The sequence below is a fragment of the Oncorhynchus kisutch genome, linkage group LG21 (assembly GCF_002021735.2).
Source record: "Oncorhynchus kisutch isolate 150728-3 linkage group LG21, Okis_V2, whole genome shotgun sequence".
NCBI classification, from domain to species: Eukaryota; Metazoa; Chordata; class Actinopteri; order Salmoniformes; family Salmonidae; genus Oncorhynchus; species Oncorhynchus kisutch.
The window spans coordinates 14,424,019-14,438,047 of NC_034194.2; the positions used below are offsets into that span (position 1 = coordinate 14,424,019).

Genomic DNA, 14,029 nt, shown 5'->3' on the forward strand with positions numbered 1-14,029 from the left:
CACACAGAGACAGAGACAGAGAGCCACAGAGACAGAGACAGAGACACACAGACAGAGACAGAGAGAAACACAGAGACATTGACACACAGAGACAGAGACAGAGACAGAGAGACACACAGAGAGAGGCAAAGAGATGCACATAATATTTCCCATTAAAATGGGAAAGGAATATTTCTGTGTGCTTGCAGGATTAGCCCATTTTTACAAAAGTCCATGCTCTCTTGTGGCCCACACTTTCCCTTTTCTATACTCAACTATTTCATCTCCAAGAGGAATGAGTTCCAAGTCTAAAGTGCGCAGTACAAAATACATCATGCCACTAGATTTTGCACAATGTATTAAATCGACACCACAGTGAATGTTAAGTCTTTTTAGCGCGCACACACACACACACACACACACACACACACACACACACACACACACACACACACACACACACACACACACACACACACACACACACACACACACACACACACACACACACTCTCTCATCATGTAGTTTGCCTTTTTATAGAAGTCACAGCGGCATTGATTAACACTGTGTGCAGATTAGTCCACAGGAGCAGAGAGGCTACAGAGAGCCACAGTGTTGAACAGGGACTTGGAGGCAATTAACAGCACTGACACCATTTTGTGTGTTCTGCCTGAGCTCACATCACACAGAGGAGCCATGCAGGCATGCAGGCGCCTTCCAGCCCTCCCCTACTAATCCTCTGCAAGATTTCAATATTTAATGGAATTCCTTTATTTTAGTTACGAGTGCTTTAACATTTCAACAGTTTTTCTTCCCAAATGCAGAGACCTTGCTTGGCTGGATACTTCTCTAAGTAAATACAGAACAGAGTCTGGGTTTAGCCAACAAGATGCATGATATCCTCCAGAAATATGGCAGAATGCTAAGGCCTTGGTTCACACTCGGCCAGGGTGAGTTTCTGAGTATTTATAATTGTAATGGAGTCAGCTTTGCCCTTATATTACATTTTAGAGTTTACATTGCAGCGATCTATATCTGTGTCTTTGATGATACGGACACTGTTTGCAGTATATGTACCTACTGTTACGGACTCATATTGCTCTATGACTGATGACAAAACCAAATTCAAATACTTCTATTGCCACACATTGCAGTCTCAATGTGGACAGACAGGAAGCCATTCTGCAACTGTGAATGTGTTGTCCTCATATTAAACTGTCCCCACTGCATGTATAAATCATTATCCCCATGCAACGTGGGCCTAATCTTCTGGCTGGCTGATAGGGACCTGAGGCGTCTGTCTGCTATCAGTGTTTGACAGCCAACACACAAATTAAGAGGGTCACTGGAAGCAAATGAAGCTCTGATCCAAGTAGAGAGAGGGAGGAGAGTAGCGGGGAGAGGAGGAGAGATGAGCCCTGTGTTCCCGTGTGGCCTCCCGCTCCTGCCTGACCGAGGGGTCTGCTAGTGTATGGGTGTGCTGAGGCTGGTGAAGAGGGAGAGGCAGAGCAGAGCTTGTGCCCACTAGCAGAGCATGGCAAGGCAAGGCTGCCCAGGGCAGATGGGCGATGAGGGCTAACAGTGGGCACCATCTGTGGAGGGCCAGGTTGTGCCCCATCCATCCCCTGGGCACAGAGTCCAATCAAAACATTTACTGTCTCATCCTTCCTCTGGTCCTCCCGCGCTGCTCAGTGCCTCAACCTGTTTAGAGGGGCAATTGGCTGAATGGAAAAGTAAAGAATTATGAAAACCTCCAGTTTTGGGCAGGAGGCCGAAACAACACTCGAGACACGGGGCTGCATAATGTTTCCTTCTAAAAAACACAGATTTGTTAGTGTCCCGTCATGTTTATGAAATTGAAGTCCCCCCAAAACCCCAATCATATTTTCTCACTTACTGTAATTAATTGGCTTTGGAATATGTGAAATTGATTTGTGTGGAGCCACTGACTTACATTGTCGTTGCTTTGGCCTGTTTCTGCTTCTCTGCGGCTGGAGTCCTCTGGAGATGCTGACTCGACTAATCAAACTCATTGATTCATCTCCTCTGGTTCTTCCCTGTCTTTTGCTCTTTACCACTCCATGAAATACAGTCAAGTTTTAAGCGTGTTAATTTATAGAAAGATCAAGGCACACAATGGAGTAAAGGTCAATCAAGCTTACTCGTGATTAAGTGGACAATAACTCTTTCCTCTTGATCGTTTAGTGCCGAGATTTGGAAAATAACCAACAATTCTGCTGTAGCCTACATCCTTTGAATTATAAATGAGAAATGCTACAATGTTTCTGCCAAGTAACACTGGCTGCGTTTAGACAAGGCAGCCCAATTCGGATCTTTTCTCCACTAATTGGTCTTTTGACCAATCACATCAGCGTCTTTTCACATCAGCTATTTTTTTCAGAGCTGATCTGATTGAACAAAAGAGCAGAATTGGGCTGCCCGTCTAAACTCAGCCACTGTTAGCTGAGACGTTGCTGTAATGTTGTCAGTCACTAATGAGATGACAAGTAATTGAGCTTGATTGGGCTGGCTCTCTGCCACATCATTAGAGTGATGGATGGAATTGGCAGATTAGACGAGGAAAGGGCGGGAAGCACTTAAGTCATAAAGCAAGGTCGTTTTCACCATGTGACTGACTCATTTGCAATGTTTGTTTCCAGTTGCCTTGGCACAGTGTGCAGAATGTCAATTATTAGAGTACAAGTCAGGGCAGATATGTCACTGTAAGGGGTGACCATCCACTTGACGGCAGCATTGTAAATGTCAATTGAAAACAAGAGGGTCCATGAATCAATATATATATATTCATATGGTATTACATGGTATCTGTTGAGGATCGCATCAAAACCAAGTATGTTATCAAATCAGCGTTTATTGGTCCCGTACACAGTTTGGCATATGTTATAGCGGGTGCCGCGAAATGCTTCTGTCACTAGCTCCTGACAGTGCAGTAAAATGTCAAACATGTATACTAATAAATAATCAAAAACTAGAAAACAAGAAAGAAGTCAGAACGAATCCAATTAACAACCCAAATAACACTGTATCAGTAATACAAATGTAATCTATAGTTGTATATATATATATATATATATATATATATATATATATATATATATATATATATATATATATATACAATTTGAGACACCTACTCATTCAAGGGTTTTTCTTTCTTTTTACTATTTTCTTCATTGTAGAATAATAGTGAAGACATCAAAACTATACAATAACACATATGGAATCATGTAGTAATGAATTTAAAAAAAAATATTTTATATTTTATTTGAGATTTCTCAAAGTAGCCACCATTTGCCTTGATGACAGGTTTGCACACTCTTGCCATTCTCTCAACCAGCTTCACCTTGTATGCCTTTCCAACAATCTTAAAAGGAGTTCCCACATATGCTGAGCACTTGTTGGCTGCTTTTCCTTCACTCTGCGGTATTTATTTAACCCCTTTGTTATGGCAAGCCTAAATAAGTTTGGGAGTAAAAATGTGATTTACAAGTCACATAATAAGTTGCATGGATTCACTCAGCGTGCAATAATAGTGTTTAACATGATTTTTGAATGACTACCTCATCTTGGTACCCATCACATACAATTATAGTGAGCTCCAAAAAATTGGGAAAGTGACAAATATTTAGCTGTTTTGGCTCTGTACTCCAGCACATTGAAAACGATTCATTGATTATGAGGTTAAAGTGCAGACTGTCAGCTTTGAGGGTATTTTAATCCATATCGGGTGAACCATTTAGAAATTACAGCACTTCTTGAACATAGTCTCCCCATTTTAGGGGACCAAAAGCATTGGGACAAATGTACTTATATGTGTATTAAAGGAAAGGGAAAGTGTCACGACTCCTACCGAAGGTAGCTCCCCTTCCTGTTCGGGTGGTGCCCGGCGGTCACCGGCCTACTAGCTGCCACACTGTTCCCCTTTTCTGTTTTGGTTGGGCTTTATTTACCAGCAGGCCCGGGATTGTTCGATGTACATGTGTACACATCTGTGTATCATGGTTTTCCCATGTGCTTGGGTTTTTTGCTGGACTGTTTAAGTCCCCCGTGTTTGGGGCATTTGTTTTGGTTGGCGTATGTTCACCGTTGTTGTGCATTAAAAGTTAGCACTACCCTGAACTCTCTGCTTCCTGCGCCTGACTTCTCACCCACTACCCCCCGGGCGTTACAGAATCTCGCACCCCCAATATGGAGTCAGCAGGAGCAGCTGCCAACCCCCTCCCATCGATGGAGGAACGTGTCCTCCATCATACCACCGTCCTCCATCGGATAGGATCGGCGATGGACCAGATGATGGAGAAAATGGATCCACCTTCTCCTCCCTCCTCCTCCGGCAAGGGCGTTCTCCGTCTTGCGCTCCCGAGGGATTATGATGGAGCGGCGGCTGGGTGTCAGGAGTTCTTGCTCCAACTTGAACTGTACCTTGCGACCGTGAGGCCCACTCCCTCGGGAGCGGAGAGGGTGAGTGTCCTCGTCTCCTGCCTGACGGGTCGTGCTCTGGTGTGGGAAAACGCGGTCTGGAATGGCCCAGACTCGGCGAAGGAGCACTACCCAGAATTCACCCGCCGCTTTCGTGCCGTGTTTGATCACCCTCCAGAGGGCCGAGCGGCAGGGTGAGTGACTGTTCCATCTTAGGCAGGAGAAGAGGAGCGTACAGGATTACGTGTTGGAGTTCCGGACCTTGGCCGCTGGGGCTGGGTGGAACGGCAGGGCCCTGATAGACCACTACCGGTGTAGTCTCCGGGAGGACGTCCGCAGGGAGCTAGCGTTTCGGGACACCGCTCTCTCCCTTGATGAACTCATAGACATGTCTATCCGGCTGGACAATCTGCTGGCTTCCCGCGGGCATTGGAGAGGGTTCGTTCCACCACCTAGCACTCCCGCTCCCATTCCTATGGAGTTAGGGGGGGCCCAGGCCGAGGGGTACCGGAGGAGGAGGCTCCCCCTGCACCAGCTGTGGTCAGAGAGGACACACGGCCGATCGGTGCTGGGGGGGCCCGTCTGGGAGTCGAGAGGGCAGGCGGAACACTTCTCGGTCACCCCAGGTGAGTCAGCACTAAACTCACCCAGAACCCCCTGTTGGTCACATGTTTGTCTTGATTTTGTTTCTTGATTTTTTCCCCTCTTCCCAGCATAAGGCGCTAGTCGATTCAGACGCAGCTGGGAACTTTATGGATCGCAGACTCGCCATCAAACTGGGTGTTCCGCTAGTGCCGATAGATTCTCCCTTCCCCGTGAACTCCCTAGATAGCCGGCCATTAGGGTCAGGGTTGGTCAGGGAGGCCACGGTTCCACTGGACATGGTGACGCAGGGGATTCATAAGAAGCGGATTAGTCTCTTCATTATCGATTCGCCTGCGTTTCCAGTGGTGCTGGGGATTCCCTGGCTGGCTAGTCACAATCCTAAGACTTCGTGGAGACAGGGGCTTCTCCAGGGGTGGTCAGAGGAGTGTTCAGGAAGGTGTATGGGAGTTTCCATCGGTGCCACGTTGGTGGAGAGTCCAGACCAGGGTTCCACTGTGCGCATCCCCCCTGAATATGCCGATTTGGCAATCGCTTTCAGTAAGAAGAGAGCAACTAAATTACCACCTCATCGACAGGGGGATTGTGCGATAAATCTCCAGGTAAATGCTGCGCTTCCCAAGAGTCACGTGTACCCATTGTCACAGGAGGAGACGTTGGCTATGGAGACATGTCACAGAATCTCTGGGGCAGGGGTACATTCGGCCCTCCATCTCACCCGTCTCCTCTAGTTTATTTTTTTGTGAAGAAAAAGGAGGGAGGTCTGCATCCGTGAATTGATTATGGAGGTCTAAATGCCATCACAGTGGGGTTTAGTTACCCACTACCTCTCATCGTTACAGCGGTGGAATCATTTCAAGGAGCACAGTTTTTCACAAAACTGGACCTCAGGAGCTTGTATAGTCTGGTGCGTATTCGGGATGGAGATGAGTGGAAAACCGCGTTTAGTAGCACATCGGGCCACTATGAGTACCTCGTCATGCCGTATGGGTTAAAGAATGCTACAGCCATCTTTCAATCCTTTGTAGACTAAATTCTCAGGGACCTGCACGGGCAGGGCGTGGTTATCTATATCAATGATTTTCTGATCTATTCCACCACCCACGCCGCGCATGTGTCTCTGGTGTGCAAGATGCTTGGTGGACTGCTGGAGCATGACCTATACGTCAAGGCTGAGAAGTGTGTGTTCTCCAAACGAGCCGTCTCCTTCCTGGGTTATCGCATTTCCACCTCGGGTGTGGTGATGGAGTGTGACTGCATTAAGGCCGTGCGTAATTGGCCGACTCCTACCATGGTGAAGGAGGTGCAGTGGTTCTTGGGGTTTGCCAATTACTACCGGAGGTTTATCCGGGGTTTTGGCCAGGGGGGGCCGGTGCGTTTGCGATGGTCGGCAGAGGCGGACAGAGCCTTCAGTAGGTTGAAGGTGCTGTTCACGGATGCACCCGTGTTGGCGCACCCAGACCTCTCTAGCATTCATAGTGGAGGTGGACGCGTCCGAGGCTGGGGTGGGTGCCGTGCTATCACAGCGTTCGGGTACGCCACCAAAACTCCGCCCTGCGCTTTCTTTTCGAGGAAGCTCAGTCCGACGGAGCGTAACTATGATGTGGGGGACCGGGAGTTGTTAGCGGTGGTAAAGGCCCTGAGGGTGTGGAGACACTGGCTTGAGGGGGCTAAGCACCCTTTTCTCATCTGGACTGACCACCAGAATCTGGAGTATATCCGGGCAGCTAGGAGACTGAATCCGCGTCAGGCAAGGTGGGCCATGTTCTTCCATCCTGCCCTGCCTATCTAAGGTCTTCGAAAGCCAAGTCAACAAACAGGTCACTGACCATCTCGAATCCCACCGTACCTTCTCCGCTGTGCAATCTGGTTTCCGAGCCGGTCACGGGTGCACCTCAGCCACACTCAAGGTACTAAACGATATCATAACCGCCATCGATAAAAGACAGTACTGTGCAGCCGTCTTCATCGACCTTGCCAAGGCTTTCGACTCTGTCAATCACCATATTCTTATCGGCAGACTCAGTAGCCTCGGTTTTTCGGGTTGACTGCCTTGCCTGGTTCACCAATTACTTTGCAGACAGAGTTCAGTGTGTCAAATCGGAGGGCATGCTGTCCAGTCCTCTGGCAGTCTCTATGGGGGTGCCACAGGGTTCAATTCTCGGGCCGACTCTTTTCTCTGTATATATCAATGATGTTGCTCTTGCTGCGGGCGATTCCCTGATCCACCTCTACGCAGATGACACCATTCTATATACTTCCGGCCCGTCCTTGGACACTGTGCTATCTAACCTCCAAACGAGCTTCAATGCCATACAACACTCCTTCCGTGGCCTCCAACTGCTCTTAAACGCTAGTAAAACCAAATGCGTGCTTTTCAACCGATCGCTGCCTGCACCCGCATGCCCGACTAGCATCACCACCCTGGATGGTTCCGACCTTGAATATGTGGACATCTATAAGTACCTAGGTGTCTGGCTAGACTGTAAACTCTCCTTCCAGACTCATATCAAACATCTCCAATCGAAAATCAAATCAAGAGTCGGCTTTCTATTCCGCAACAAAGCCTCCTTCACTCACGCCGCCAAACTTACCCTAGTAAAACTGACTATCCTACCGATCCTCGACTTCGGCGACGTCATCTACAAAATTGCTTCCAACACTCTACTCAGCAAACTGGATGCAGTTTATCACAGTGCCATCCGTTTTGTCACTAAAGCACCTTATACCACCCACCACTGCGACTTGTATGCTCTAGTCGGCTGGCCCTCGCTACATATTCGTCGCCAGACCCACTGGCTCCAGGTCATCTACAAGTCCATGCTAGGTAAAGCTCCGCCTTATCTCAGTTCACTGGTCACGATGGCAACACCCATCCGTAGCACGCGCTCCAGCAGGTGTATCTCACTGATCATCCCTAAAGCCAACACCTCATTTGGCCGCCTTTCGTCCCAGTACTCTGCTGCCTGTGACTGGAACGAATTGCAAAAATCGCTGAAGTTGGAGACTTTTATCTCCCTCACCAACTTCAAACATCTGCTATCTGAGCAGCTAACCGATCGCTGCAGCTGTACATAGTCTATTGGTAAATAGCCCACCCATTTTCACCTACCTCATCCCCATACTGTTTTTATTTATTTACTTTTCTGCTCTTTTGCACACCAATATCTCTACCTGTACATGACCATCTGATCATTTATCACTCCAGTGTTAATCTGCAAAATTGTAATTATTCGCCTACCTCCTCATGCCTTTTTGCACACAATGTATATAGACTCCCCCTTTTTTTCTACTGTGTTATTGACTTGTTAATTGTTTACTCCATGTGTAACTCTGTGTTGTCTGTTCACACTGCTATGCTTTATCTTGGCCAGGTCGCAGTTGCAAATGAGAACTTGTTCTCAACTAGCCTACCTGGTTAGATAAAGGTGAAATAAAAAAAATATTAAAAAAACCCGATTCAGGTTCACTCTGTCTTATAGACCAGGCTCCCTGAACACAAAGGCCGACGCGCTGTCTCGTCTCTATGACACGGAGGATCGGTCCACCGAGCCTACTCCCATCCTTCCAGCCTCGAGGCTGGTGGCACCAGTGGTATGGGAGGTGGACTCGGACATCGAGCGGGCGTTACGGGCGGAACCTGCGCCTCCTCAGTGTCCGGCTGGGCGTAAGTACGTGCCGCTTGGTGTTCGGGACCAACTAATTTGGTAGGCTCACACCCTACCCTCCTAGGGTCATCCTGGGGTGCCGAGGACAGGGCGGGGCCTCCGGGGAAAGTATTGGTGGCCCACCTTGGCTAGGGACATTAGGTGTTATGTCTCTTCCTGTTCGGTGTGCGCCCAGAGTAAGGCTCCTAGGCACCTTCCGAGAGGGAAGTTATAACCCCTCCCCGTTCCAAAACGGCCATGGTCTCACTTATCAGTAGATTTCCTGACCGATCTCCCCCCGTCTCAGGGGAACAATATGGTCTTGGTTGTTGTGGATCGGTTTTCTAAGTCCTGCCGTCTCCTCCTGTTGCCCGGTCTCCCTACAGCCCTACAGACTGCAGAGGCGCTATTTACCCACGTCTTCCGGCACTACGGGGTGCCGGAGGACATCGTCTCTGATCGGGGTCCCCAGTTCACGTATGGAGGGCGTTCATGGAGCATCTGGGGGTCTCGGTCAGCCTGACCTCCGGTTATCACCTCGAGAGCAATGGGCAGGTGGAGAGAGTGAACCAGGAGGTGGGTAGGCTTCTGCGGTCGTATTGCCAGGACCGGCCAAGGGAGTGGTCTAGGTACGTCCCATGGGCGGAGTTAGCCCAGAACTCACTCCGTCACTCCGTCACTCCGTCACTCCTTGAAGAACCTATAACCATTTCAGTGTGTGTTGGGCTACCAGCCGGACCAGACACCTTGGCATCCGAGTCAGACCAAGGCTTCTGTGGTGGAGGAGTGGGTGCAGCGCTCCAAGGAAATCTGGAGGGCCGTCCAGGAATACCTCAAACAAGCCAGTGGACGGCAGAAGAGGAGTGCTGACCGCCACCGCAGTGAGGCCCCCGGGGGACAGTGTCTCCGTTCCTATTACCACCTTAACCCCTCGTTTCATGTGTCTCTCCTCAGGCCGGTGGTAGCTGGTCCCCTGCAGGACGGTGAGGTTCCGAAGGTCCCTCCGCCCCCTCTGGACATCGAGGGGTCCACGATACGGGCCATTCTGGACTCGAGACGCCGGGTGAGGGTCCTGCAGTACCTCATGGACTGGGAGGGGTACGGTCCGGAGGAGAGATGCTGGGGGGGGGGGGGGGGGGGGGTACTGTCACGACTCCTACCAAAGGTAGCTCCCCTTCCTGTTCGGGTGGCGCTCGGCAGTCGTCGTCACCGGCCTACAAGCTGCCACTGATCCCTTTTCCCCTTTTCTGTTTATTGGTTTCACCTGTGTTTGTTTTAGGCTGATTGGTTGGGCTTTATTTACCAGCAGGCGCTGGTTGGCATATGGTCACCGTTGTTGTGCATTAAAAGTTTGCACTACCCTGAACTCTCTGCTTCCTGGGCCTGACTTCTCACCCACTACACCCCGGGCATTACAGAAAGGGGGATACCTAGTCAGTTGTACAACTGAATGTATTCAACTGAAATGTGTCTTCTGCATTTAACACAACCCCTCTGAATCAGGGAACAGTGTAGTCAAAAGATTAGTATGTGGTTACATCAAGCTTGTGACTCTACAAACTTGTTGGATGCATTTGATGTTTGTTTCCGTTGTGTTTCAGATTATTTTGTGCCTAATATAAATGAATGGTAAATAATGTATTGAGTCATTTTGGAGTCCCTTTTATTGTAAATAAGAATATAATATGTTTCTAAACAGTTCTACATTAATCTGGAAGCAAACATGATTATGGATATTCCTAAATGAATCGTGAATAATGATGAGTGAGAAAGTTACAGACGAGAAAGTTCCAAAATGCCCGAGTACAGAACAAAACATTTCTCACTGTCCCAATGCCTTTTCAGCTCACTGTATCTGTAAGATCCCTCAGTCAAGCAGTGAATTTCAAACACAGATTGAACCCCAAAGACCAGGGTGGTTTTCCAATGCCTCGCAAAGAAAGGCACTTATTGGTAGATGGGGAAAAGAAAGAAGCCTGGACACAATAAATATTCCAAAACATGCATCCTGTTTGCAATAAGGCACTAAAGTAAAACTGCAAAAAATGTGGCAAATAAATGAATACCAAGTGTTATGTTTGGGGAGAATCCAACACAACACATCACTGAGCACCACTCTTCATATTTTCAAGCATGGTGATGGCTGCATCATGGTATGGGTTTGCAATATACATTAAATGTTCCTAGTTACAGTTTGACTTCAAATCGGCTTGAAAATCTATGGCAAGACTTGAAAATGGCTGTCTAGCAATGATCAACAACCAACTTGACAGCGCTTGAAGAATTGAATAAGGAGCAAATGTTGTACAATCCAGGTGTGCAAAGCTCTTAGACTTACCCAGAAAGGCTCACAGCTGTCATCACTGCCAAAGGTGATTCTAACATATAATGACTCAGGGGATTGAATACTTATCTAATCAAGATAAATGAGTGTTTTATTTTTCATACAGTGCATTCGGAAAGCATTCATACCCCTGGACTTTTCCCACATTTTGTTACCTTAAAGCCATGTTCTATAATTGATTTAAATGAATGTTTTTCTCATCAATCTACACACAATAACCCATAATGATATGAAAACAGTAAATGTCATACAATAAAATGCTAATTAATTACTTTAAAATCATACAATGTGATTTTCTGGATTTTTGTTTTAGATTCCGTCTCTCACAGTAGAAGTGTACCAATGATATAAATTACAGACCTCTACATGCTTTGTAAGTAGGAAAACCTGCAAAATCGGAAGTGTATCAAATACTTGTTCTCCCCACTGTAAGTATTCAGACCCTTTGCTATGAGACTCAAAATTGAGCTCAGGTGCATCCTGTTTCCATTGATCATCCTTGAGATGTTTCTACTACTTGATTGGAGTCCACCTGTGGTAAATTCAATGAATTGAACATCATTTTGAAAGGCACACACCTGTCTATATACAGTGTCTTTGGAAACTATTGTCGTGGAAATTTCCTCTATTTACCAAATCATGAGCGCAAACCACAACACAAGTCAGAGTTAGTTATCAAAGTCCATCTTTAATTATATGAGCTCTATCACAACCCTGTGACTCTCAGATCAATTCAGTGTCTATCAATGAATTCTCTGAGAGCCCCCTCTACATTGCAACTCAGATCCTTTAATAGCAAAGAACACACATAGTCAGACAGCATAGACATAATAAATCGTTCAGCTTTGTCTCCTTACTCAAACCCAGAACCATAAACCAATCCTCCATATCAACAGGCATATATATCAAATTGTCATTTAGATACAACCAATTCTAAATACAACCAATCCTGGACAAGCTCACGGAGAGGAGAGTGAGGCTATAGGTTAAGATAAGAGGGAGCATAGAATGATTCCAGACACTGCCATCCTCCTCTCCCCGATGGGAAAAGTAGGGAGTGACTGGCACAAAGACATAGTGGAGCAAAAGATATGTTTACACATGATGACACCTTGACCTCTCCCCTCTCTGCGGCCCATGCAACTTAGTCTTGACATGGAACAGATAACTGCCAATGGCCACCACTATAGTACAACAAAATACATTCTTATGAGAAATAACTCACAAGCATATGATGAATATAAAACATCTTATCTATGTTACCCACCAATTCTGATTATTCCCCAACACTATTCAGATTCTTCCACATTTTGATAGGTTACAGACTTTTTCTAAAATTGATTACATAGTTTTTTTCTCGGGTCTTCTTGGGTATAACGCTACAAGCTTGGCACACCTGTATTTGGGGAGTTTCTCTGTGTTCTTGGCGACCTTCAATGCTCCGAGACAGGATTGTGTCAAGGCGCAGATCTGGGGAAGGGTACCAAAAGATTTCTGTACTATAGCATTGAAGGTCCCCAAGAATACACTGGTCTCCATCATTCTTGAATGGAAGAAGTTTGGAACCACCAAGACTCCACCAAGAGCTGGGTTCCCATCCAAACTGAGCAATCGGGGGAGAAGGGCCTTGGTCAAGAAAGGGGAAAGAGGGAAGTTGTACAACTGAATGCCTTCAACTGAAATGTGTCTTCCGTATTTCAAATCTAATGTATTTATATAGCCCTTCTTACATCAGCTGATATATCAAAGTGCTGTACAGAAACCCAGCTGTCACGATTTCCACCGAAGGTGGCTCCTCTCCCTGTTCGGGCGTTGCTCGGTGGTCGGCGTCGCCGGCCTACTAGCCATCACCGATCCATGTTTTCTTTTCAATTTGTTTTGTCTTTGGTTCTGTCACACCTGGTTTTCATTTGCTTTGATTTCTGTGTGTATATTTACCCTGTTTCCCCGCTTAGGTTTGTGTGGGATTATTTTTTCTTGTTGCTTGTGGAGGCTTTCCTCAGTGTATTTTCGCGTGTAGTGATTTTAGTAAGGTGCGTTGTGGTTGGTGAACTGGTGAACTGTTTGTTCCCATTGGTTTTGGGGTATTTGTACTGGACTGTGTTTTTTGGACTTGCCCTGATTAAAAGTTACACGCTACACTGACATTTCTGCTCTCCTGCATTTGACTCCTCACTTATCTTCAGTGCGCTCGCAACACCAGCCTAAAACCCCAAACAGCAAGAAATGCAGGTGTAGAAGCACGGTGGCTAGGAAAAGCTCACTAGAAAGGCCAAAACCTAGGAAGAAACCTGGAGAGGAACCAGGCTATGAGTGGTGGCCAGTCCTCTTCTGGCTGTGCCGGGTGGAGATTATAACAGAACATGGTCAAGATGTTCAAATGTTCATAAATGACCAGCATGATTAAATAATAATAATCACAGTAGTTGTCGAGGGTGCAACAAGTCAGCACCTCAGGAGTAAATGTCAGTTGGCTTTTCATAGCTGATCATTGAGAGTATCTCTACTGCTCCTGCTGTCTCTAGAGAGTTGAAAACAGCAGGTCTGGGACAGGTAGCAGGTCAGAACAGCAAGGAGTCATCATGCCAGGTAGTCCTGAGGCATGGTCCTAGGACTCAGGTCCTCCAAGAGAGAGAAGGAAAGAAAGAAAGAAAGAGAGAAAAACAAAATTAGAGAGAGCGTACTTAAATTCACACAGGACACAGGATAAGACAGGAGAAATACTCCAGATATAACAGACTGACCCTAGCCCCCCGACACATAAACTACTGCAGCATAAATACTGGAGGCTGAGACAGGAGGGGTCAGGAGAAACTGTGGCCCCATCCGATGATACCCCCGGACAGGGCCAAACAGGCAGGATATAACCCCACCCACTTTGCCAAAGCACAGCCACCACACCACTACAGGGATTTCTTCAACCACCAACTTACCATCCTGAGACAAGGCCGAGTATAGCTCACAAAGATCTCCGCCACGGCACAACCCAAGGGGGGGCGCCAACCCAGACAGGAA

At 47.1% G+C, this 14,029-nt stretch overlaps 1 long non-coding RNA gene across 1 annotated transcript; it reads right to left on the reverse strand.

Annotated features, from left to right (window-relative positions):
* Positions 1-729: 729 nt before the first annotated feature.
* LOC116356241 (uncharacterized) lies at positions 730-2,311 on the reverse strand. The gene is made up of 3 exons (XR_004204726.1): positions 2,143-2,311; positions 1,935-2,057; positions 730-1,701 (listed from the first exon to the last, which is right to left on the reverse strand). It is a non-coding gene; the product is annotated as an uncharacterized LOC116356241 (long non-coding RNA).
* Positions 2,312-14,029: the final 11,718 nt, after the last annotated feature.